This window comes from Panthera tigris, chromosome B3, assembly GCF_018350195.1.
Source record: "Panthera tigris isolate Pti1 chromosome B3, P.tigris_Pti1_mat1.1, whole genome shotgun sequence".
NCBI classification, from domain to species: Eukaryota; Metazoa; Chordata; class Mammalia; order Carnivora; family Felidae; genus Panthera; species Panthera tigris.
In genome coordinates this window covers 110,956,565-110,980,835 of record NC_056665.1, presented here as the reverse complement: position 1 = coordinate 110,980,835, position 24,271 = coordinate 110,956,565, and the positions used below count along the sequence as shown (strand labels likewise).

The 24,271-nt window shown below is 38.5% G+C and overlaps 1 protein-coding gene across 8 annotated transcripts in view; it reads right to left on the bottom strand.

Annotated features, from left to right (window-relative positions):
* The window catches only part of FUT8 (fucosyltransferase 8), a 308,716-nt gene extending 290,684 nt beyond the window's left edge, over positions 1–18,032 (bottom strand). For all 8 annotated transcript variants that reach the window (XM_042989928.1, XM_042989927.1, XM_042989929.1 and 5 more), the window contains exon 1: positions 17,658–18,032. The gene's annotated coding sequence lies outside the window, so the exon portion shown is untranslated. The remainder of the gene's footprint in view (positions 1–17,657) is intronic.
* Positions 18,033–24,271: the final 6,239 nt, after the last annotated feature.

Here is a 24,271-nt window from a genome sequence, read left to right as displayed (position 1 = left end):
GAGCCCGGAGCCTGTTTCAGACTCTGTGTCTCCCTCTCTCTGACCCTCCCCCATTCATGCTCTGTCTCTCTCTGTCTCAAAAATAAATAAACGTTAAAAAAAAAAAAAAATTTAGAATGTGGGGGTGCTAGTGGGGGGGGGGAGGGGAGTAGATTCAACTACACGTAACAGAAAAACCCAAATTCACTGTGGCTGAAAAAAATACAAGTTTACTTCTCTCTGACATAAAATAATCTGAAAACAGGCAGTCCAGGTCTGTTCTACCATGTCACCAACATAAAAGTATCCTTCCACTCTCTAATCCACCATCCTTGGAATATAGCCCCTGTCCTCATGGTCTAAGTTGGCAGCTAGAGAAAAAGATTAAAAGGGTACAACTCTCCCTTTAAATAGAACTTTGGAAGTATCACACACTTCCACTTACATATCACTGATCAGAACTTCTTCATAAGGTTATACCTAGCTGCAAGAGAACCTCGGAAATTTAGTCTTTCAGCAAGTAGAAGATAGTGCCCACTAAATATCTACATTTTGTTAATTTGAGAAAAACAAAGAATATGCCACAGTAGGTAAAAGGCAACGAAGGCAGATGAAGCTAGGAGATGTGAATGCAAATTTTCCTTCTCTAATCTCAAGCTACATAATGGCTAAAATGAAATGTTTTTGATCTATTACTTACCTGAGAGAGAAGAAGAAATGGAAAAAGAGAGAGACCTTTAGATTCTTAACTACAGAAAACAAAGTGATGGTTACCAGAGGGAAGGAGGGAGGGGGGATGGGTGAAATAGGTGAGGGGGGATTAAGGAGTACACTTGTGATGAGCAGTGGGTAATATATGGAATTGTTGAATCACTATATTGTACTCCTGAAACTAATATAACACAGTATGTTAACTAACTAGAATTAAAATAAGAACTTAAAAAAAAAAAAAAAGGACCTTCTTAGACTATTTCTTACTCTGCTCCATATGATTACCTAAAAAAAAGTCCATTTGAGAAATAAAAGTGTGAATCAAAATAATTTGGCTCAAAGTTGTAAAACCACTTCATTTTACAAAGGTATAAAACAAGTATGTCTAACAAATAGAAAACACCAAGGTAAAGAGACATTTTTTAGAAAACACCAAGGTAGAGAGAGACCTTTTAAAACCAAACAAATAAAATCACACTATCACTCTTCTTCACTTAAGACTTAAGTTACTTCCAGGTCCAGAAACTTAGCCTAAACTCTTCTCCATACCCACTCCATTACTTGGTAAACCTCGTCCTTATATTCATAAAGTATATCTAATCTCCCTGTTTTTCCTTCCTTGCCATTTTAAGGAGTTTACTATAATCACCATGGAATCACAAGAATAATCATGAAGAGGGCAGGTGGGTGTGGGGATGGATTAAATGGGTGATGGGGATTAAGGAGTGCACTTGTGATAAGCACAGAATGTCATATTTAAGTACTGAATCACTAAACTGTACACCTGAAACTAATGCTACACTGTATGTTAACTAACCGGAATTTAAAAAAATTTTTAAAGAATAATCATGAAAAAATTATAAAGTTTAAAAAAAAAATCTTAAAAAATAATTCCCTAGAACTTCAAATATTCTCACTTTACAGAACTATGTCAACTAGTATTTATTCATATCATCTTCTTGTCTCAAACAAGGAAACTGCATTTCTAAGACCCTAAACATTAGGTGATATATTTGAGTCTTTCTTTACCACAGGCATGATAGAGGTGGCTGTGGTGGTGATGGTGGTAGGACCAAATTAAGACCTCTAGAAGCCCCAAGTACAGAAAATACAACAGTATAATCCTTTACCCCCACTGTATTAAATACTATACAACTAAGATTAAGTTAGTCCAATAAAATTATTTTTTTTTCAGAATAGTACTTCAAAAAATTTTTTTAATATTAAGTGCTTTCAATATTTTTTCAAATTCTTTTTCCTCCACTTTGCTGGTACCCTAAAGCCTCTGTTGGATATGGCTTTTGGGTAATCAGGATTAAGTAGTAGTAAGAAATAGAAGTGAAAGCAGTTGTAGCTTGAAGAGGTCCATCTGTATCAGGTATTTTACATATGTTATTGATAATTCTTACCACAGCCACAAAAGGGAGATACTATCAACCCTGTTTTGCTGATAAAGAAATGGCTCAAAGAAGCTATTAGATAAGATGCCCAAGGTCATTCATGCAGTAAATGGCAGAGTTGAGTATCTGAAATAGGCATTTCTGTCTCCCAAGACTGATCCATTAGACATACTGCCTGTAGGGCATTTCTTTAGAACCTGCTACTGAACAAAATTTCATTTCAGAGAAACACTGAAAAATGATTTTTAAAGGCATCATTTGATAGTACTCAGATTTTCCATGAAACTTAATCACCGATAATTCTAGATAATGGCTGTAAATATATAGCCAACACTGCTGCTGCATTGCACAACTCCAGAGAGCCTTTTTTTTTTTTTTATGTGAATGCTGTCCTCTGGGTTGTGCAATGTACCAGCTATAACCCAAATAAATGCTTATCAAAAGCCTTGTCAAGGCCATTTAATGTTCTGTTTTCAAAATCACTGCAATCATTTTTTAAAAAGCAGATAAGTATTCTCAGAATGTTAAAGAAAGGTATTTTTTTTTAAGAAAGGTATTTTAAAGCACATAAAAAATACCCAGCATCATTAACCATCAGGAAAGTATAATTTAAAACCACAGTGATATACACCTATTAAAAGAGTTGAAATCAAAACAACACAAAAAACCTGTAACAACAAAAACAAAAACAAAAAACCTGACCAATACCAAGTGCTAACAAGGATGAACAGCAACTGGAATTCTCATATATTGCTGGTGGGAATTCAAAATGGTATAGCCACTTTGGAAAAGAGTTTGGGAGTTACCTACAAAATTAAACATATACTTACCATGTGACTCCTGGGTATTTACCCAAGTGAAATGAAAGTTTACGTTCATATAAAAAGCAATTCTAAAAAAGAGGTTAGAGTGGGAGAGAGCCAAAGCATAAGAGACTGTTAAAAACTGAGAACAAACTGAGGGTTGATGGGGGGTGGGAGGGAGGGCAGGGTGGGAGGGAGGGCAGGGTGGGTGATGGGTATTGAGGAGGGCACCTTTTGGGATGAGCACTGGGTGTTGTATGGAAACCAATTTGACAGTAAATTTCATATATTAAAAAATAAAAAAAAATAAAAAAAAATAAAAAAAACTATATTAAAAAAATAAAAATAAAAAAATAAAAAAAAAAGCAATTCTCAAATGTTTACAGCAGTTGTATTCATAGTTGCCAAAAACTAGAAATAACTCAAACATTTTTCAACAGATGGATAAATAAACAAACGATGGTACATTCATACTATGGATTACTACTTAGCAATGAAAAAGAATAAATTACCGATACATGCAGCAACAAGAATGAATTTCAAAGGCATTTTCCAAGTGAAAGAGGCTGACCCAAAAGTCTACACAATTATGATTCTACTTATATGACATTCTGGTAAAAGCAAAACAACAGCCATGGAGAACAGATCAGGGTTTACCCCAAGGTTGGAGATGGGTGGGGAGAGGCTAATTACAAAGGGGCAAAAGGAACTCTGTGTCTTGATTAATTACCAAGTGGTGGTGGATACACATTCTATACCTTCGTCAAAACACATAGAATGGTATATCACAAAATATGAATTTTACTGCATGTATATTTACAAATTAAAACAAAATTTAATTCATGAAAAAATAAATATGTCAAATAAAAAAAAAGAGTGAAAGGTTTTTTAAAATTATTAGTTCTAGAAATGGTTATGCTCTGGAGATAATACAGCTTCCCCTAATAAGCTATAGAGATAAAATGTAAAATGCTTAAAACAAGGCTTACCACATTCTCAACTGACACTAGTCCCCTTTCCTTTCTTTACCCATTTCTCTCTCCTATGTACACATCTCTCTCTGTCTACCACCTTTCTTTCTTCCTCCTCTACAATGACTATAAATTGTTTTTGCCTACTTCACATTCCTTCCACCCATTTCTCTACTTACTAGCACTCCCATCCTTTAGGGAACTGACCTTCCCCCATTTGATGTGGTTCTGATGATAATGCTAATGATAATTCCCCACAGTGATCAGCCCAAGGATGGACCCCATCAGAGGCCTTCCTTCACAAAGTTCTTAGTTCTTCACCATAAGCTCTCAGTGATCTGAGGACCGTGCATCTCTGCCATGAAAGACTTCTAACATTAACAGAAAATAAGACCAACATACAGAAAGAAGTAAACTCAAGAAATGGAGAGTATCCTGAAGACATCATTTAAATTCCTGAATCTGTTTGTTCTTGGACTGCTCCATCTCTGCTCTGTCCACTTACAAAGACAGTAAGTTACCTTTTTAGGCCAATTTAGAACTATTGGTTTTAATGCTTCCGATTTTATGTTTTTTAAGGTTTCTTTTTAATGTTTATTCATTTTTGAGAAAGAGAAAGAGACAGGCCACAAGCAGGGCAGGGGCAGAAAGAGAGGGAGACAAAGAATCCAAACCAGGCTCCAGGCTCTGAGCTTCAGCACAGAGCCCAACGCGGGGCTCGAACTCAAAACTCCAAGATCATGACCTGAGCCAAAGTCGGATGCTTAACCAACTGGGCCACCAGGTGCCCCAAGTTTTTTTGGTTTTGTTTGTTTGTTCGTTTGTTTGTTTTGAGAGAGAGAGAGAGACAGCACAAGTGGGGAAGGGGCAGAGAGGATCTGAAACAGGCTCTGTACTGACAGCAGTGAGCCCAATGCAAGGCTCAAACTCACAAACTGTAAGATCATGACCTGAACTGAAGTCAGACCCTCAACCAACTGAGCCATCTAGGGTTTTAAAAGCACAAAATAATTTGTTTCTCTAAGAGAATAAAAACAGTAAATTATCTCTTTACCTGCTGTGGCCTTCAGTTAACTTATTTTCAATATTAGTGGCTGTTAATATATAAATATTACCTAGCCCTGCTGTAAAGAGATAGAAATAAAAAACAGAGCTATATGTAGACTGAAAACAGACATCCACTAAAGATTTACATTCCAAGTACCAGGAACCTTACAGACAGCTTTTAATGTAAAGTTTAGTCAGATTTGAAGTCTTCAATCCAGGTAGTGCTTACTTTTCTTGTAAGCTTGACATTTTACCACTCTATTCATTCTTTTTTTTTTTTTTAATGTTTCTTTATTTTTGAGAGATAAAGAGAGGAACAAGCAGGGGAGGGGCAGAAAGAGAAGACAGAATCCCAAGCAGGCCTCATGCCATCAGCACAGAGCCCAATGCAGGTTCAAACCCATGAACCATGAGATCATGATCTGAGTCTCAACCAAACAAAGAGACGCTTAACCAACTGAGCCACCCAGGTGCCCCCAACTCATTCAAAGCTAGGTAATAAAGGTATGTTACTTTGTATCATTCTGGCTTTACATCGTTCATTCACTTATGTTCATCAGTATTTGAAGAAAGGCAACTGCATATGCCCATTGGAAACATACACACATGCAATAAGGATTAAAGCAAAAAGTCTTATAGGTTGACAACATATAATAAACTTCTAATAAGTCTTTCTTCAGCTTGTCTGCCTGGAATGCCCCTACTTATTCTTTGATACTAAGCCTAAATGTCACCTCCTTTCAATACAGCCTTCTCCACTTAACATACACTAATAGAACTGCTTGCTGCCTCTGCCTCCTCTCTATCATAGCAATAACCAAATTACAATTATTTATATGTTAGTGGTAATAAGAAACTTCTGCAGTAAAAATTTCTCTAGTAAAAAATGAAACAGAAAAAAGCAGATGAAATAGAGAAACACTGTAGTAACAGAATTCCCAATTTAACAACTGAATGGATCTGATGGGGAACTCACAGATGACTCAGAGTTCAAGTTTGGGCAATGGAGGAATAGGCCTATTTAATAGAGAAAGGAAAGTTAGAAATAAAACTACATTTTAGAAGAAAGAAAATGAGAGAAAATTCAAATTTGAGTATGTTGAGCTTGATGGCATGACAAACAGGTGGAACTCTCCAGCTGGAAATTGGGAGTCTGGGAACTTACAGTACAGGAGTCACCTGAAAGAGGTACTCACAGAAGCCAACAGACCAGGTAGTATTCCAAGGAAAAGAAGCTAGATGTAGAAAAATACATAAAGCAAATACTCAGGAAACAAGTTGGCCCTGTGAATGAAAAGAAGAGTGGCTACAATATATAGGAGAGCTAGAAGGACTACAAAGTTATAAGAAGGGAGAAGGAATCTGGAGAATTAAAAAAACAAGAATTAAAACTGAAAAAAAGTCCCCATTTGGCAATTCAGGTCACTGGTAATAACAGAACAGCTTTAGTGAAAAAGAAGGTAGCAAAATATAAACAATATACATGTTGCTTTTTCTTTTGGGCTGTTGGATAACATAAAAAAGGAGGGGGAAAGAGAAGAAAAAAATAAGAAAAGATGTTTTTTGGGTGGATTTTTTTTTTAGGCCATTGAAGATGTTAGGGGAGATTCAAATAAAAATAATAAAAGAGTTACTAATGAACCCATATATTCCAATAGAAGGGATAAAAGAAGTAGTCATGAAAGCCTAAAGACACATCCCTAACACTAAATGGTAGGGAAGAAGAGAAATTAAACAATTTAGAGATAAAGAAAAGCAAAGCTGACGAAGATTGTTTGATGGCCTTAATCTTGCTACTCTTTTCAAAAAAAAACAGTTAATTGAAAACAACCTACAAAGTCTTAGAGCAGGCTAGAATCAGGGGCTAGAAAGAGAGTAGGAAAAGGTCTGAAAAAGCCCCTGTAGGAAGTCAATTAGAAAAGACTTGCCAAACAATGTAAGTGGGTATTCTGGTGCACACCCTATAATTAATTGTTCATCTCATTTCCACCTGCCTAGTAGAAGGGCACAAATTCTGTAGCCTATTTGATTTGACTGGTATTCACTGTAAAGACAGCCTACTATGTCTGATGTGAGGTAATGATGTTCTTTCTGTACATCTTCTTTTCCATTGTATATTACTGCATTTTTTTCTTTACTATGTTACAAAACTTTTAAATTAATCATTTTTATTGCTTCAATGTTTTCTAGTCTTGCTCTGATGCTTTGCTTAAATATCCAAGTAGTATTTGATTATTTAAGAAATCCTTAAGTAGTCTATTTTATTAAAATCAAGTATGTGGGGGCGCCTGGGTGGCTCAGTTGGTTAAGCGTCCGACTTCAGCTCAGGTCACAATCTCGCGGTCCGCGAGTTCGAGCCCCGCATCAGGCTCTGGGCTGATGGCTCGGAGCCTGGAGCCTGCTTCCAATTCTGTGTCTCCCTCTCTCTCTGCCCCTCCCCTGTTCATGCTGTGTCTCTCTCTGTCTCAAAAATAAATAAACGTTAAAAAAAAAAATTTTTTTTTTAAACAAATAATAAAATCAAGTATGTGATATATAGAGAACAGGAATTCTAAACTTAAAACTGGCTTTATCTTTTGACAGCTGCTCATTTATTACTATGATTAAAAATAAAAATTCCTGGGCACCTGGATGGCTCAGTCAGTAAAGCCTCCAACTTTGGCTCAGGTCATGATCTCACAGTTTGTGAGTTCAAGCCCTGCGTCCGGCTCTGTGCCGTCAACTCAGAGCCTGGAGCCTGCTTTCAATTCTGTGACCCTCTCTCACTCTGCCCCTCCCCCACTCATATTCTCTCTCTCTCTCTCTCTCTCTCTCTCTCTCTCTCTAAGTAAAACATTTTTTTAAAAATTTTTAATTAAAAAATAATAATAGTAAAAATTCCCAGGGCGCCTGGGTAGCAGTCAGTTAAGCACCCCACTCTGGATTTCAGCTCAGGTTATGATCTCAGGGTTTCATGAGTTCAAGCCCCCCGTGGGGCTCTGCACACTGACCACAAGGAGCCTGCTTGGGGTTCTCTCTCTCTCTCTCTCTCTCTCTCTCTCTCTCTCTCAAAATAAATAAACTTTTAAAAAACAAAAATATTTAAAACAATAAAATTTCCTGGGAAAATATGACCTTTAATATTTTGAAGCTCCAAAAGTTATAGAAATAAGTGTCTCTTTTCCTTTACCCCCAAAATTTTCCAATTACATAACTCATATTCAGATACTTTATACATATTACAAATTCTGTGGGACATTTAAAAATAAATATGGTATGGCATATATTTAAAAGAATATGGTTGCCATAAAATAGTCACTTTAGAAAGCTCTCATACTTGGGGCACCTGGGTGGTTCAGTCAGTTAAGTGTGGGACTCTTGCTTTGGCTCAGGTTATGATCTTATAGTTTGAGCCCCATATCCAACTCTGTGCTGGCAGCACAAGCTTGCTTGGGATTCTTTCTCTCTCTCCCTCTCTCTGCCCCTCCGCTGCTCATGTGCATGCATTCTCTCTCTCTTTCTCTCTCTCTCTCTCTCTCCCCCTCCCTCCCTCAAAATAAATAAACATTTTTTTAAAAACTTGTAAGAAAAAAAATAAAGCTCTCATACTTACTCCTAGAATGCTGCCATTGCATACAAAGCTATGGGATTCAACTTTTAGAACTCCTTTAAAGTCTTAACATAATCTATATATTATTGTCAAAGTGACAAATCTTCATTTGTTAAATATAGGTTTCACATTGGGGATATTTCTGGTTATCATAAGGTGGTTTATCTAAATTAGAAATACCACTTATGAACAAAAAATATGACTATAAAACATGCAACAAGGGGCGCCTGGGTGGCTCAGTCAGTTGAGAGTCCGACTTCGGCTTGGGTCATGATCTCACACTCTGTGAGTTCGAGCCCCGCATCGGGCTCTGTGCTGACAGCTCAGAGCCCGGAGCCTGTTTCAGATTCTGTGTCTCCCTCTCTCTCTGACCCTCCCCCATTCATAATCTGTCTCTCTGTCTCAAAAATAAATAAATGTTAAAAAAAATTAAAAAATAAAACATGCAAGAAATTTTATGCTGCTATAATGACACCATCACTAAAATATATTTATGACTATATTCCCCTCCTCCACACTGTCTGCTCCGTGGGTTACCACTCATACATTCTAGTACGTTGGGTAAAAATAAAAATGCGATCATTTTATAGCCACAGTTCCTACTATTATAGATAATATAAGCAGCTCTGATGGTTTCTAAGAGTCAAATTATTCAATATTCAAAGTAGTTATAGCACTCTCATTTTTAAATTTAGCTAGTTGTTATTCAATGCCCTATCTTTTTGCATACTATAGTGAAAATGTCCATTACCCCTCTGGCATATACCTGATGCTAGCCTACTCAGTCAGTTGTCTACTCCTGTTACAAACATATACATTTACACACATACAGCACTAATTTTAATTGCCTATATGTGTATTTTTTCCTTAGTTTGTCACCTGAATATTACCTGTCAGCTTTGCCTGTTCATGAGCCCTAGGACAGTCTTCCCAATGGTAGCTATACATTTCCATTGGTTCTTTAAAAAAAGTCTAATCTCACACAGCTGCCTTGAGCCTAAGTCATCTTAAACTTAACTAAAATCTCTCCACACCACATTCTACTCTCAAAACAAAAACATTAATTTAAAGCATAGTCTTTTTCTTACATTCATAAGCTTCAATCCATTTTAAAGCTCTACTTCTGAGGATTATTCAACTTTACCTTTATTCTCTTCAAAGATATTTATTATTAACTCAGCATTTATCATTGTCCCTATTCTCAAAGTTATACACCTGAACTAAGAAATGCTCAAGAAAAAGTTTAATCAGTTGTCTTGTTTCTTCAAGACAGTCCCAAATTCCTCCATTGCTGACTCACATATATTAGACCATAAGCTTCATTTCTGATTGAAAAAAAAATAAAATAAAATAAAGTGACTATATTTAAGGGGAAGAGTTAAGGTACATTCTAGGAAAAGGTCAGTGAATGTCTACCCAGCTGTAAAAACTGGAATAGAAGAAAATCAAAATAATTTGATTTTATGGAAAAAGCAGCAGAGGCGCAGAGGCAACAGGTGGCTTACCCAAGTTTACACATTTGGTGGCAAAGCCAACACTCATATCCAAGTCTCCTGATTTCAAGTTCAAAGCTTTTCTACTTTAACCATTCATTCAAATGACTAAACAGGATTATATTAAAAGAAAGAAGCCAGACACAAAAGACTACATAGTGTATGATTCCATTAACATCAAATTTCTAGAAGTGGCAAAACTATAGAAACAAAAGCAGATCAGTGGCTGCCTAGGGCTGCGGGATAGGAGCAGGAATCGGGAAAGTGGGCAAGGGGAAGCTTTCTGGCAGATGAAAGCATTCTAAAATTAAATTGTGGTAATTGTTATACAACTGTATAAATTTATTAAAACTTAAACTGTGAATTTTATGAGACATAATTTATATTTCAATAAAGCTATTCAAAAAATAAGTTAAAGAACTCGGATTTGGCTTTAAGTCCATACAAGTCTCAGGAAATTATCACTATCAAAAGTATCAGTAAAACACACCAAAAAGAACAGCTTTTTTCCAAACTTCAGATCCTTTTCCCTTCAGAATTTCCAAAACTTGGGTACCTTATTTTCCAACCTTACATTTTCCATGGAAACAAAGTAACAAGAAGTGCACAAATATACACATAGGAAACGCGCATAAAATTCCCTGAAAACACTTTGGTTATTGATCATTATTTCCCTTTAGGTAGGACCAGCACTGATGTAAATAAGCCTCTGCAGACAGTTTAAAGGATAACAGACTGTTATCTGGTCTGACAAATTGCTCCAAAATAGAATTCTTTAGTGATTTCATTTTCATGACATCTTTGTGCCATTATAATGTAAACACTAATAGTCTTTTTATTTAGAGGAGCCATTTTTAATTGTATATTAGCAAGTTTCTTTAGTTTATTATTTGTGCATCCTAATTAGGCATACATTTCTTCAGCTTATTCAGCACTGACAGCCTATTCTTTACTTACAAATTAAAAATAAGTTATATCTCTCTCATAACAGTTAATGCTTTACACCTATGAGAAGTACCACTGTTTGAACCTTAAAAATAAACAGACTTTTAATTAACGGAGACCTAGATATCTGTAATTATGTCAGAGGAAACAGTCAAAATTACTTAGTAAACCTACATTTCCCATTCTGCTGGGGTTCAGTTTACAAGGCTAAGGAAAGACTTTTTGGCCTCAAGAATTTCAATTACCACCTTCCTAAGCCCTAGAGTTTCACCAAACTTCCTAAAAGAGAAAGAAAAATCTGCAACTTATAAAGAGAAAGCAAAATATTTACCCTAGCTTAAGCTCTTAATTTTAAAGAGTAGGTTTCTCAAAATTACAATCTTTTGACATTTGGTAACTGAATGAATTAAGTAGTTATTCAAAGAACTCAAGACATGAAAAATGTAACACAATCTCAACTGAATATATATCTGTTTCAGGTACAATCCCATGTGTTAGAGAAACTTAATCAATCAGATCCCAAATGATTGGGGCCCGAATTATGAAACACACTTTCTCCCTGTGACCTTTTCACAGTAACTGGCTTAAACTTGCTAACAGTACTCCCATGAATGGAGAACACTGCTGTTCATTTTAGTTTGTTAGTCCTCTTCAAGGGACACAGTATTTTTTTTTTCACATTTATATTACTGCAATGAGGGCACACAAAGCAGTTGAAGAGATATTCTAAAAACCAATTCCTTGTAAACAGATACTCCACAGATGAAGACAACAGAGGAGACATGAAAATACATTCCAGGAAACTGGAAGAGGGGTTTATGATATATTAAATATTAAGCAGAACAATAATGTGACTGATACAGCACCCTTAACAATGAACCAACAACCCCATATCCCTTTTTATATGGAGTTACAAAATCATGTTTAATAAATCATATTAAACCCTGCCCCAACTAAAGTTCTAAGTCTCTTGCCTATTGCCTCAAAGGAAATGAAATCATTATAATAAATCTATTGTAACATAAAAGCTAATGTTTTATCAGGAAATGTTCTTTGTATGAACTCTATAAGAAAAAAAAAAATCCTATAAGGATGGTCAACTCCCTCCCACTACTACAGAGAAAAGAAGGAAGTGGAGGGAGAAAGAAAAACTGAAGAAGAAATCCCCCTCACCTCCAAACAAAGCAGGCTCATCAACCAGTAAGATCCTCTGCCTCTCTCAATCTCCCTCCCTTCACTGACTGCCCCAAACATAGCTAAAATCTGAAACAATGTATAATATAGAAGCTACAAATTATATTTTGATCAATTATATCTTACCAATCACGATATTATGATCAATTATATTTTAAAAATTATACACATGATTTTTAAAACTAGCTTATGGAATGATGACTTAGTCATTTAATAACATTGCTATGCTTTTATAGTTTGATGGTTTGTAAATACCTTTTTACCACAGGCAAATTATTTTGGCTCCAGGTATTAATGGAATTTCATATCTCATTTAAGGGATATTATAATATAAATAACCAGCCACAAAATTATTAAAAATTTAAAACTCATTCATGGTTCATTAACAGTCAATTGAATAAAAAAATTTATATAAACATAAAATAGGTTCATTTTAGTTGTATGTTTGTAGTAAATCAAACAGAAGACTCTCCCGTTTTTACGTTACTTTTATTCATTTATAATCAGAAAGTTACATTTAAAGTTCATATCATGTAATATTTCTCATAACTCAGATTCTATAAAATAAACATCAGTTTAATTTCCCATTTACATCTACAATTGATATTAGCATTTTATTATTTATTTTATACTGTGAACTTTATTTACATTAACCAGTCATCAAGACTGTGACAAGTAAAAATGCTAAGTCTGATAATAAAATAAGTATGTTGAGTCATATTTATTCAGTTTATCCCACTGCTAAGATACATTTGAAAAACCCAGTTCCAAGATACAAAAAACATAGGAGGCATTTCAATAGTGATTTTCAAGCTTTATTTCAGTGCTTCAATGAGGAGGCTATACTATAGAACCAATATAAAAGAAAAGAGAGTAATAGCAAAGACAAGTTTGAACCACATCAGCACTAGCCTTATATTGGTAAAATTTGTCAATTTTTTTAAAAACCTGAGACATATTTCCTCTTCACATGTCATTTTCTGACCACCAAAAAAAAAAAAAAAACTATCACAAAAAGATATATATTTTTTTAAGTTTACTTACTTATTTTGAGAAAGAGAGAGAGAATCCCAAGCAGACTGCTCCACAGTCAGTACAGAACCCGATGCGGGGCTCAAATTCAGGAACCATGAGATCATGACCTAAGCCAAAGTCGGCCACTTAACTGACTGAGCAACCCAGGCGCCCCAGAAAAAGATATTTTTTAAAAGTAGCCGATGAGTGAGGTATTGGGTTTTGGTAATTAAAGTCTTTTTAAAAGAAAACTTAAATGAGAGGTACCTGGATGGTTGAGTGGGTTGAAAGGCAGTCTCTGCCCCTCCCCCACTCACGCTCTCTCATGCTCTCTGGCTGCCTCACAAAAATAAACATTTTTAAAAAATGAATTTCAAAAATAAAAACTTAAATGAAATTAACCATATAGCTCTACTTTCTGTAACAAATATGAGTAACTTATACTGAAATACATAGCATGATCTCATGGGCCCTATGTGTTCTCCCATTAACAGTAAAATGTACATTGGGTGCCTGGGTGGCTCAGTCAAGTTAAGCATCCGACTTTGGCTCAGGTCATGATCTCATGGTTTCTAGGTTCAAGCCCTGCGTCTGGCTCTGCTGACAGCTCAGAGCCTGAAACCTACTTTGGATATTGTGTCTCCCTCTCTCTCTGTCCTCCCCCACTCACTCTCTCTCTCAAAAATAAACATTAAAAAAAATTTTTTTTAATAGAAAGTAAAGTTTATATGAGTTACATGTTTAGAATATTGTAGATATTGATATAAAGTCATTTATTTAATCAAGGAAGAATAACCCTATGCCAAGTGAGTGATATCATTCGTTTTATTGGTTTGATCCCTAATCATTTCAAAGAGAAAATTGTGGGATATGGAGGGAGGTTGAGTAAGAGGGGATGTAGACTGCAGAGTAGAATATAGAGAGAAAGGAAGGTTGAGAGGAGCCTAATACCTTAAAAAATGTATCTTAAATGCATACTCATCCCCATACAATAGTCTTCTGTTGGGAATTTTAAAATGTTTTTTTAAAAATCAATTGTAAATATCTTTTACTTTTAGGCCTGTTTGTCTTATTATAGCAAACTACAATTTAATAACAACTCAAACTGCCAAAAAGAAACTATATACTTTATGGTACAGAAATATAAACTACAGACTCATGAAGAAGGGAACCAAAGGAAATCTTGTACTGGTCCTTTAAAGGCTACACCTACTATACCACTGACTGTAGAAGCCTGGAAGTTAGTATCTCATCTGAAGAGTACCAACAGAACCAGTACTGACGCATGTATTAATATTAATACTTGTAGTTTCAGAATTGTTTAGAATCTTAGTTGTGCTTTAAGTTTTAAAAAATTACATTTTTTATATTTATTCTTATGATTGTAAAATGGAAACTCTTTTATAAGTGTTCTATAATATGAAATGTGTGGATTTACCATTTAATTAAACCAGGAGATTTAGTAATGCAGTTTATAGTAAATCAAAAATAACCACTTAAGAACTGGAAAAAAATACATAAAAATAGTCTGGCATGTCTTATAAAACATTGTTTAATTTATAGCATATACCCCTTAAAAGTGGTAAACATCTCACTACCATACATCTCACAGGTATGGCCATTCCTTTCAAGGAATCTATTTTTTTTTATTTTATCAGCATTGAGATTCAGTTTACATAATGGAAAACAATGGAGAACAAACAGCCCAGCCACCATTTCCAGAAAAAAAAATATTCTAATGATTTTAATACATACATTATCAATTTCTAGCCTTGAATATGAATATGTCCACTGTGAGAAGTAAAATAACATATCTAACTTATTACAGTTGTGAAATCTAAATAAAGCACCATAAACCAAAAAATAATTGCTTTATAGTCAAAGGCACAAGTTCAATTTGGTAAAGCCACTGGACTCACTGCGCCATATTACAGAAGACAGAGGTTAAGAGGTGACCTTGGGATCCTGCTTTCCAGATGTCTGAAGGGTCCATTTCTTAATGAAATTATCTCTACTCTTAATAAATATTTAGCTTACTAACTACCCAGTCAATATATTCGTCTATATAAGACTCTACTTGATTTTTGAAATTTTAGGACTATAGATATTATAAAGAAAAAATTTATGAACATACAACTTGCACAAAGGATTAAGATATATTTCCCCTCTGATGCAATACACAAGAAGATTAAGAAACTTACTATCACACATTCTACATTATGGGGCATATTTTCTGAGATTTTAAATGAGAAATTCAATAAACCTGAAGCATCTACTTTCTATTATTTCAGATCATGAAAAGATTTAATTTGTAATACTATATATATAATACATGTATATATATTATATATATACATATATAATATATATATTATATATGTGTATATATAATATACATATATATTCCACAAATAACTATATACAGATATATGCCCATATCAATTCCTTTACTCTTTTAATTAAAAATTTATGTTCCTTCAGGTCATAAAAATCAGGGTTTGGGCATTTTAAAAGTTCAAACACATATTAAGCTATGCTTTCTTTGCTTTGGCACTAGCTCCCCCTCCAGACCAACCTACTAATATAACTGTACTTAAAAAAATAAACAACAACACAAGTTTTTCCAAACCACTAGCAAATTTCAAAATTCACCTCTTTTAAGAAAATTCCAGTACCTTAAAATAACTAATTAAAACTGAAATCAAACACTGCATAATGTAATCAGAATTATTTTTTTAATTCCATACATCTCAAAAAGAACTGACCTGTAGGAAAATAACTTCAAGTGACTCTTTAAGAACATCCTAAACAATATATATAGTGCTATATTTTATGGGAATTATTTTTGAATCACTATCCTAATAAACCACAATATACTCATGTTAACTCACTACTTGATCAAAGATACATTTTTGCATGTTTCTGCAATCTATGCAAGTTTCATTCCAGCTGTTCAGCTCTTCAAGTACAATTCTCAATTTATAAAAGCAGCAAAAGGAAAATCCAGGTCTCCAACCATCTTCTATGTTCCTTACAGCCTATTCATTTTTAACTCCCTACATTTCTACATACTAAACTGTAAAATAACAAATTCAAATGTTTGAATGTCCACCTTATCCTTAATACCCTAATACTGTATTTTGATATTGAGCAATTAAGACTTTCTATACACATTTCATGGTATATCTCATAAGGTTAGCAATGTACAAGACCTTATCATTTAGGATACGTTTAGGGGTTTTTTTTAGGTTATTTCAGAGAAGGGAGAATACAACTTACTCTATTATTTCAGTACAGCACTGTTATGTTTAACTTCTCTCCTAAAATGTTTTCTATATAATGCACCCTTTAAAAGAATTATGCGTCAAAAACATGAAATTTAAATTTAATCAAGAAAATAAATATACACTTAACCCCAGGAGTAACAAGAAAGAAAAAAAAAAAAAACTGAAATGAAACCTTGCCTACAGTTTCTAAAGACAGCCAAGCTAAAGTTCGGTCAGTTACCCCTGATGAGCTTAATTCTAAACTGACAGAAAACTTTTGTTGAAATTTGTTCTGCGTTACCTTGAAGTTTGGGGTTATTACTAGAGATTCTGAATTTCCTAGGTTCGCCTTCTTGAGTTGGCTTAAGTCAACTGTAAATTAATTCAAACATGGATAGAAGAAAACACCTCTTCGTGCCTTTCTCGAAGGCCTCAATCAAAAGTCTAATAATATACGGCAAAACGCTAAGAGCTCACCAGGGATAAACCCTAACCAAGTCACTGCCATTTAACTTACACTGCGTCTCTGACGTTCTGTATGGCTGAAGATTGCAATCCCCACAGTAAAAGAACAGGTGCTGCACCCGACAACCCACTCACTCTTGCAGGACAAATCTTCTTTAATAAATAAGGGCTCATTTAACCTTCCCAAATAAGTTTAGATACTCAAAAGCCGCCAGCTCATCATTTCCACATCAATTGGGGGATGCAGTGGCACTCACGCCTTTAACTGCCCGGGCATTGGCCCCTCGCCGGGAGCGGATCTTTGTACGGGTCCACTCCCCGATTTCTGGCCAGAGAACCCCTCACGAAAGCCGGAAACGTATAAGCATCCTCCTCCCCACAGTCCGTGACTACAGGGAACGAGTTGCTGGCAAAAGGGCAGGTAGGTAGAGAGGAGAGAAGAGGGACACCTCCCACCCCCGCCCCCATCATCCCTTCTCCTCTCCACGGCTTCGGCCCCTGCCCGAAGCAAGGATGCGCGACGCCGAGGACACCCGCGGAGGCAGGCGCCCCTCACCCTCAGCTCGCGCCCCCGGGCCGCGCCGGAGCGTCCCGGGGGCTTACTCCCCACTTTTCCGGGAGCCGCTGGGTAAGCAGCAGTTGCAGCAACAGGCCCGGGGAACGCCTGGGGGAAAAGAGCGGCGACAGCCCCAGTCACATCCCCAGAGCCTCCTCGGACCCCGCGCTAGCCCAGCCCCAGACCCCGAGGCGCGCGGGGCCCGGCTCCCAACGCCCCCTTACCCGAGGCGGGAGCAGAGGCGGTCTCCGGCGTCCCCAGTTGCCGCCGCCACCGCCGCCGCCACAGCCTTCAGCTGCAGCTGCCCCGTTGGGGAGTGGGAGGGGTGGCTGGGTGGAGGATGCTACTCCCGACTGAAGGGAGACGAAGAAACGGAAACAGGAACCGCCGCCGCCGCTTAACGGAGCCTTCGGCGCCACTGACTGAGCGAGAGCGCGAGGCGGCGCGAGCGGGGCAGTAGCTGACAGCGCGAGACCGAGCGCGAGCCGGGTCCCGGGCGCGCGACCCCGAGCAGCGCCGGCCCCATTCCGCGAGGAGAGGAAGGGGACGGGGTGACTGCGGCTGGGAGGGGGAGATGTGGGGCGGGGGCCTGGAGCTTAGGGAACCTGGCTACTCGGGTCTGCCGGAGATAACGCGCGCACGCGCCGGAGCGGCTCTGACAACGAGCGCAGGCGGGGAAGCCTTGGCTAGCGCACGCGTGCGCGCGCGGGTGGGGGCGCGCGCCCCTCAGCGTTACAGGCTTCTGGGAGAGGGCGCGCATGCGCCGGCGGCTGCCACCTACGGCGACCCTGGCATGTGCCACGGCTTCTTCCCGCCCCCTTCTAGCTGAGCCGTGGATAGCGTAGCTGCAGCATCCGCTGCCAGGGAGCCGCGGGCCACAGAGGGACCGGGAGACTTCCAACAGGGCAACAACTGCGCTAGGGCGCCGGCTCCTACACGAGCACAGGCCGCCCTCTACTGCCTGCAGGCCGGAGACTGCTGGGGGCGAGTCGAGCCGAACTCCCCACTCCCGGGAGCGCCATCTCCCGGGAATGCCATATTCTCGATAGCCGGGGGAAGGACTGGCCCATGCCAGTGCAGCCCGCGGCCCTAAGGAGCACTAGTACTGAAGCAGGCTCCTTGCTACTTTTTAGAGGTGATCGCTGCTGCTCAGCCCCTGCAGCCCAGGTCTGGCCGTTCGGCTGCAGCTAGCGGCGTGACCACAGAATGGCATCGCACCCACATGCAACTAGCGGAGCCCTGTTTTATCTTGTGAGAACTGTTTCTACATCTGCCCCGACAGAAAGACCTCCCACAAGGGCCTGAGTTTGATGCCTAGCCTCTCTCCCGACCCGCGGCTGCGACAGCCCTTTGAGGCGGAAGTTTATTCAAAACGGGAAAGAGAACTTTGGGGAGGAGGGGTTCCCTAGGATGCTTCCTACCCGCACGCACTCGGGAAATTCCTGGCGCCCGCGATGCAGAGCAGTGGGCCGAAGAGCTAGGTCAGACCGGCCCAGACGGTGAGCTGAGCCGGAGGACCTAGGCGCGCAGCCCCGGCACACAAAGTAGTCGCGGGCCGAGGGAGGGGGTGCCACGAGGTCCAATCAAAGACGCGAGCCATGTGAGTGGAGTGCGAGCCGACCAATCAGACGGCCGGAGAATGAGCTTCCCGTTCCCAACTCTTCCCTGTAGCCTCCGGACCCAGATCCCAAGCCTAGAGCGCGGTACCGTGGAAAGCGAGATGGTGCCCTGAGGACAGAAAAATTATTTCTCTAGACTTGGGTGTTTTTAAGTGCCTTGCTTAGGTACTTATCCCAGAACAAATAGCAGCGGCGTTTTAGATGCTGAGTATGAAAAAGATCACAGAAAAGAGATTTACAAGGCACTGGTCTGCCAAGACTGCAATCTGCCTAATAACATTCATAAATTTACAGTGTTTATTGAGACCTTTTTATAGGCCAGGAACTGTATTACAGAAAAAACAAATAAGATAACTACTGATTTCCAAAGAAGAAAAAAAAGTTCCCTGCCCTCAATAAGCTCAGATTCTTGGGTTTGCTGGACCTTGTGACTCTGATATTTATTGTCAGTCCTTTAACGAAAAAGCTCTCAGCAAAGTAGTTTACAGTCGTTTTTATGGCTGTTATCTCCCTGTAAGAAGATAAAACTAAGGGAAAAGTAGAGTGACCTATCTAAAGTCACACAAAAACAATATACTAGCATAATCAGAATTATGTTCCAGTTCAGAGAGCTTGTATATCCATATTCAACAATTTTTTACTGAATGCATGGTTGCTGTCCTCCACTAAAAAGGTTTCTGTACCAAGCTTACAAATAGAACGGAATTCTGCTTGGAGGGCCACAAGCTTTGGTAGTTGGAAATGAACAGAAATTTTAGGTTTATGCCAAAGATGAGGTAAAGGCTGAAGTCTTATAAGTCACACTCTAGATACTTTTTAGAAGTCAGAGGTGAGATGGATATTTACTTCTTAGTTTAAACAGCATGTTTAAAAATATTTTACCAAGCATGTTTAACTTTAAAGCTTACCTTATATAATGCTTTAAGATCTCCAACTTCAAAGCTTTATTTTACATTTGCCTCAAGACTTCCAGTTTTTTATCTGGCCTTCATTTTTCCTTTCCAAAAACGTAGGAATTAAAATACATATCTTCTCAGGGCACCTGGCTGGGTCAGTTAGTGGAGCATGTAACCCTTGATCTCAGGGTTGTGAGTTTGAGCCCCACCTTGGGTGCAGGGATTACTTAAAAATAAAATCTTTTCGGGCACCTGGGTGGCTCAGTTGTTAAGCATCCAACTCTGGATTTTGGCTCAGGTTATGATTTCACTGTTTGTGAGTTTCAAGCCCCACCTCAGAGTCCACACTCACAGCACAGAGCCTGCTTGGGATTGTCTCTCTCTGCCCTTCTCTCTCCCTCTCAAAAAATAAATAAACTTACAAGATAAAATAAAATCTTTTAAAAATTAAAAAAAAAATTACTTACCTTCTCTACCTGCTTTTTCTTTAAAAAAAAAAAAAAAAAAACAATTTCCTAGGGGTGCCTGGGTGGCTCAGTCGGTTAAGTGTCAGCCTTCAGCTCAGGTCATGATCTCACAGTCTATGAGTTCGAGCCCCGCGTCAGGCTCTGTGCTGACAGCTCAGAGCCTGTAGCCTGCTTCGGATTCAGTGTCCCTCTCTCTCTGCCCCTCCTCTGCTCATGCTCTGTCTCTCTGTCTCAAAAATAAATAAAAACATTAAAAAAATTTTTTTTTAATAAAAAGTTTCCTAGGAATGTTTGTCCAAGATTTAGTGCACCTTGGTAGGATAGTATATTACATATTAAAAGGCCAATAACTTGGGTGTCTCTAGAATATACTCAGAAACTAGCTATCTAGCAGCTCTGATTGTGCTGTGATGAGGCAATGTGCTTCTCACCCTGTGACAAAACACTGTTAACAAAGCCCTTTCCAGGACGTGCCCAGGATTGAACTGCCACCTCAGAACTGAAGTATCAGTTATACAACTGACTTTCGGAACAAACCTTTACCCACTGAGTTCCAAGCCAATGATGAATTTCCAAAAAAAAATTCCCGACAGTTCCAGCTTTTAAAAAATACATTTCTTTTACTCTCTCCAGAGAGGAATATTACTAAAACTCTGCCTTTCTCTTGCTAGGTTAAGTTTCTGAGAGAGCAAGTATCTCCAGAAGGTTCTAAACATTACTAGCCACCAGAAGACATCTCTATCAAAGGATGTTTTCTCCACAAGCTCCAGCTGCCCCACCCCCACCACCCACTGCTGCTCCTGGGGCCCTCTCACTCTCTCTTCTCACCCCAGCTGCCTGCCTCTGCTTCTCATCACTCCTAGTTTCTGATATTTGCTTAAGCAAGTACAAGTGTTCCACCACTTCCTCCAACCTTCCTTCACAAACTAGCTTTTAGACCCATCTTTGCTTATCTGGAAACTTAACAGATAAGTTCTGCTCAGCAAGAGAATGTGCAGAACATTCTTTATGTCATATTATCCCAAGAACTAATAGAACCTTGTCGATATGTTATATTCTTTTATGCAGCCTGCGTCAAATTCTTAGTCATCAACCAGAGCTGTGGGGTCTTGCGGGTGGGGCAAGAAGTTGTCAACCATTAGACAATGAAAAAGATGAAAATGAAAGTTAAAGTGAATACAGGAGTGGCCATTTTATTGAGAGATTAGCTAGATCAAAGTTAATGAACTTGAATATTATCACATTTCCAAAGTTGTGAACATTCATGCAGGAACTAGTTTGAAGTTTACTACTACCATTTTATTAATGACTATAATAAAAATAATAGCCGAAGTGTAATATTGCTGAGTGTCAGGTACCATGATAAACTCTTGCCTCCATCATTTAATTCTCAAATCAACCCTTGAAGTAGATCCTGTTATTATAATGGAATCTATGAGGTCACAGAGAAGAGTTAAAGAGGTTCTCAGCATTAGCTACTTACCAGATCGTTTAGAAATGTTTCCATCTCGACCAATGTGAAACAACTGAATGTCAGTCATGGAAACTTTCTTCATAATCTTTAATTGTCCTTATTTTCTAAGTACTGCTCTGGATACATCTACTTAGAGGATTCCATTTTGCAGGAAATCATTCAAAAGACAACACTGTTTATTACATGCAAAAAGGTAGACCTTGAGATAATCATTTAACCCATTTGGCCCTTAGTTTTCTTATCTGTAAAATAAAGGGGGTGGTCTAGAGAAATTTTGGTTCTTTGCCTGTTTTAAAACTATAAATCTAGGGGCGCCTGGGTGGCTCAGTCGGTTAAGCGTCCGACTTCGGCTCAGGTCACAATCTCGCGGTCCGTGAGTTCGAGCCCCACGTCGGGCTCTGGGCTGATGGCTCAGAGCCGGGAGCCTGCTTCCGATTCTGTGTCTCCCTCTCTCTCTGACCCTCCCCCGTTCATGCTCTGTCTCTCTCTGTCTCAAAAATAAATAAACTGGGGCGCCTGGGTGGCGCAGTCGGTTAAGTGTCCGACTTCAGCCAGGTCACGATCTCGCGGTCCGTGAGTTCGAGCCCCGCGTCAGGCTCTGGGCTGATGGCTCGGAGCCTGGAGCCTGTTTCCGATTCTGTGTCTCCCTCTCTCTCTGCCCCTCCTCCGTTCATGCTCTGTCTCTCTCTGTCCCAAAAATAAATAAAAAACGTTGAAAAAAAAATTAAAAAAATAAATAAATAAATAAATAAATAAATAAATAAACTTAAAAAAAAAATAAAACTATAAATCTAGCCAGCTTGACACACCACTGCCAGCAACCAAAATGAGATATGGAAAAACAGTCTATACTTTGAAATCCAGTAAACATTTCAAAGTCACTTTGAACCAACTCCCTAAATAGAAATTCAGTCTACACCCACTCATTAAAGAGAAGATCCAATCTTTCCAATCAGAAGAGTAAATGAAGTGATTGATTTAAAGACTAATGAAACTATCTCTTTCTATGACTTTCCTCCATGGTTGAAATCTCTGTCTTCTTCATTGAGATAAAGCATCATATAATTTAATTATTCACATCCACTCCTATTCCTTCCTCATTAATAGAGTTCATTTTTTGTTATGTTTGTTTGTTTTTTAGGTAACCATCCAACCTCTAGCTATACAAGGGCAATTGAATTAGCCTGTCAATCAATAAATTAATTCCCTAGTATGGTAGAGACTTGCTTACCCTCTTTCCTTGCATATAAAAAGATTACATTTTCACACATAGATCGCTACTGCTCAACTCTACCCTTGCAGTTGAGCTGAACCATGTGACTAGTTATAGTCACTAGTCTATAGAGGGTTGTAGGTAGAAGTGGTATGTATCACTTCCAGCTATGGAATTTAATTGCAAGTATAAGTTCTTACAATGTTTACTCTTCCCCAGTATCAAAACAAGTATTATTGAAGATGATAGAGCCTGTGTCAGCCTACGTGCCTAAAAGGGGACAATGTGGAACACCCTACCTTCCATCCTCATCAGGTCAGGATGGATACATGAGTAAAAAAATATACCTTTATTGTTTAAACCACTGAGATTTGGGGTTGTTTTTTACTGCAGCGTGACCTGGAATCTAGGTTATATTAGGTCTTAGACAATTCTAATTCTAATTCTAATTCAGGTATATCCTAATATACCTGAAAACCATGATAGCCCTGGGGTGTACTGGCCCAGTCAGACTGAAGGAAAGGATTTTTACTCCCTGCTTAGAGGAGAGGATTCTCGCTTACCAGGTACAATGAGTCAGCGCATAATAGAGATTGCCACTGGCAGCAATCTAACACAAGAGGAATTAACCTTAAAATGAAGTCAACACACTGAAGATGGCAAAGAGGAAAACCCTTGAAGATATGTTTGAGCTGCAGGTTGTGTCACTCCTGAAGGCTACTCTTCTCTGGACTTCTAATTCTGCAAAATAATAATTTTGTTTGTTTCTCTGTAACACCATAAGCAGAAATTACATCGTGTATATCTTTAATTTCATCACAGTTCATAACACAGATATGACTCAAGAAGCACTCAAAAATATTAGATGAGGGGCGCCTGGGTGGCGCAGTCAGTTAAGCGTCCGACTTCAGCCAGGTCACGATCTCGCGGGCCGTGAGTTTGAGCCCCGCGTCAGGCTCTGGGCTGATGGCTCGGAGCCTGGAGCCTGTTTCCGATTCTGTGTCTCCCTCTCTCTCTGACCCTCCCCCGTTCATGCTCTGTCTGTCTCTGTCCCAAAAATAAATAAAAAACGTTGAAAAAAAAAAATTAGATGAATTAAAATTGTTTTCATATCATAGCTCATACTCTTGCCTTTAAAAATAAAACATTACCTGCACTAACAAGGGGGG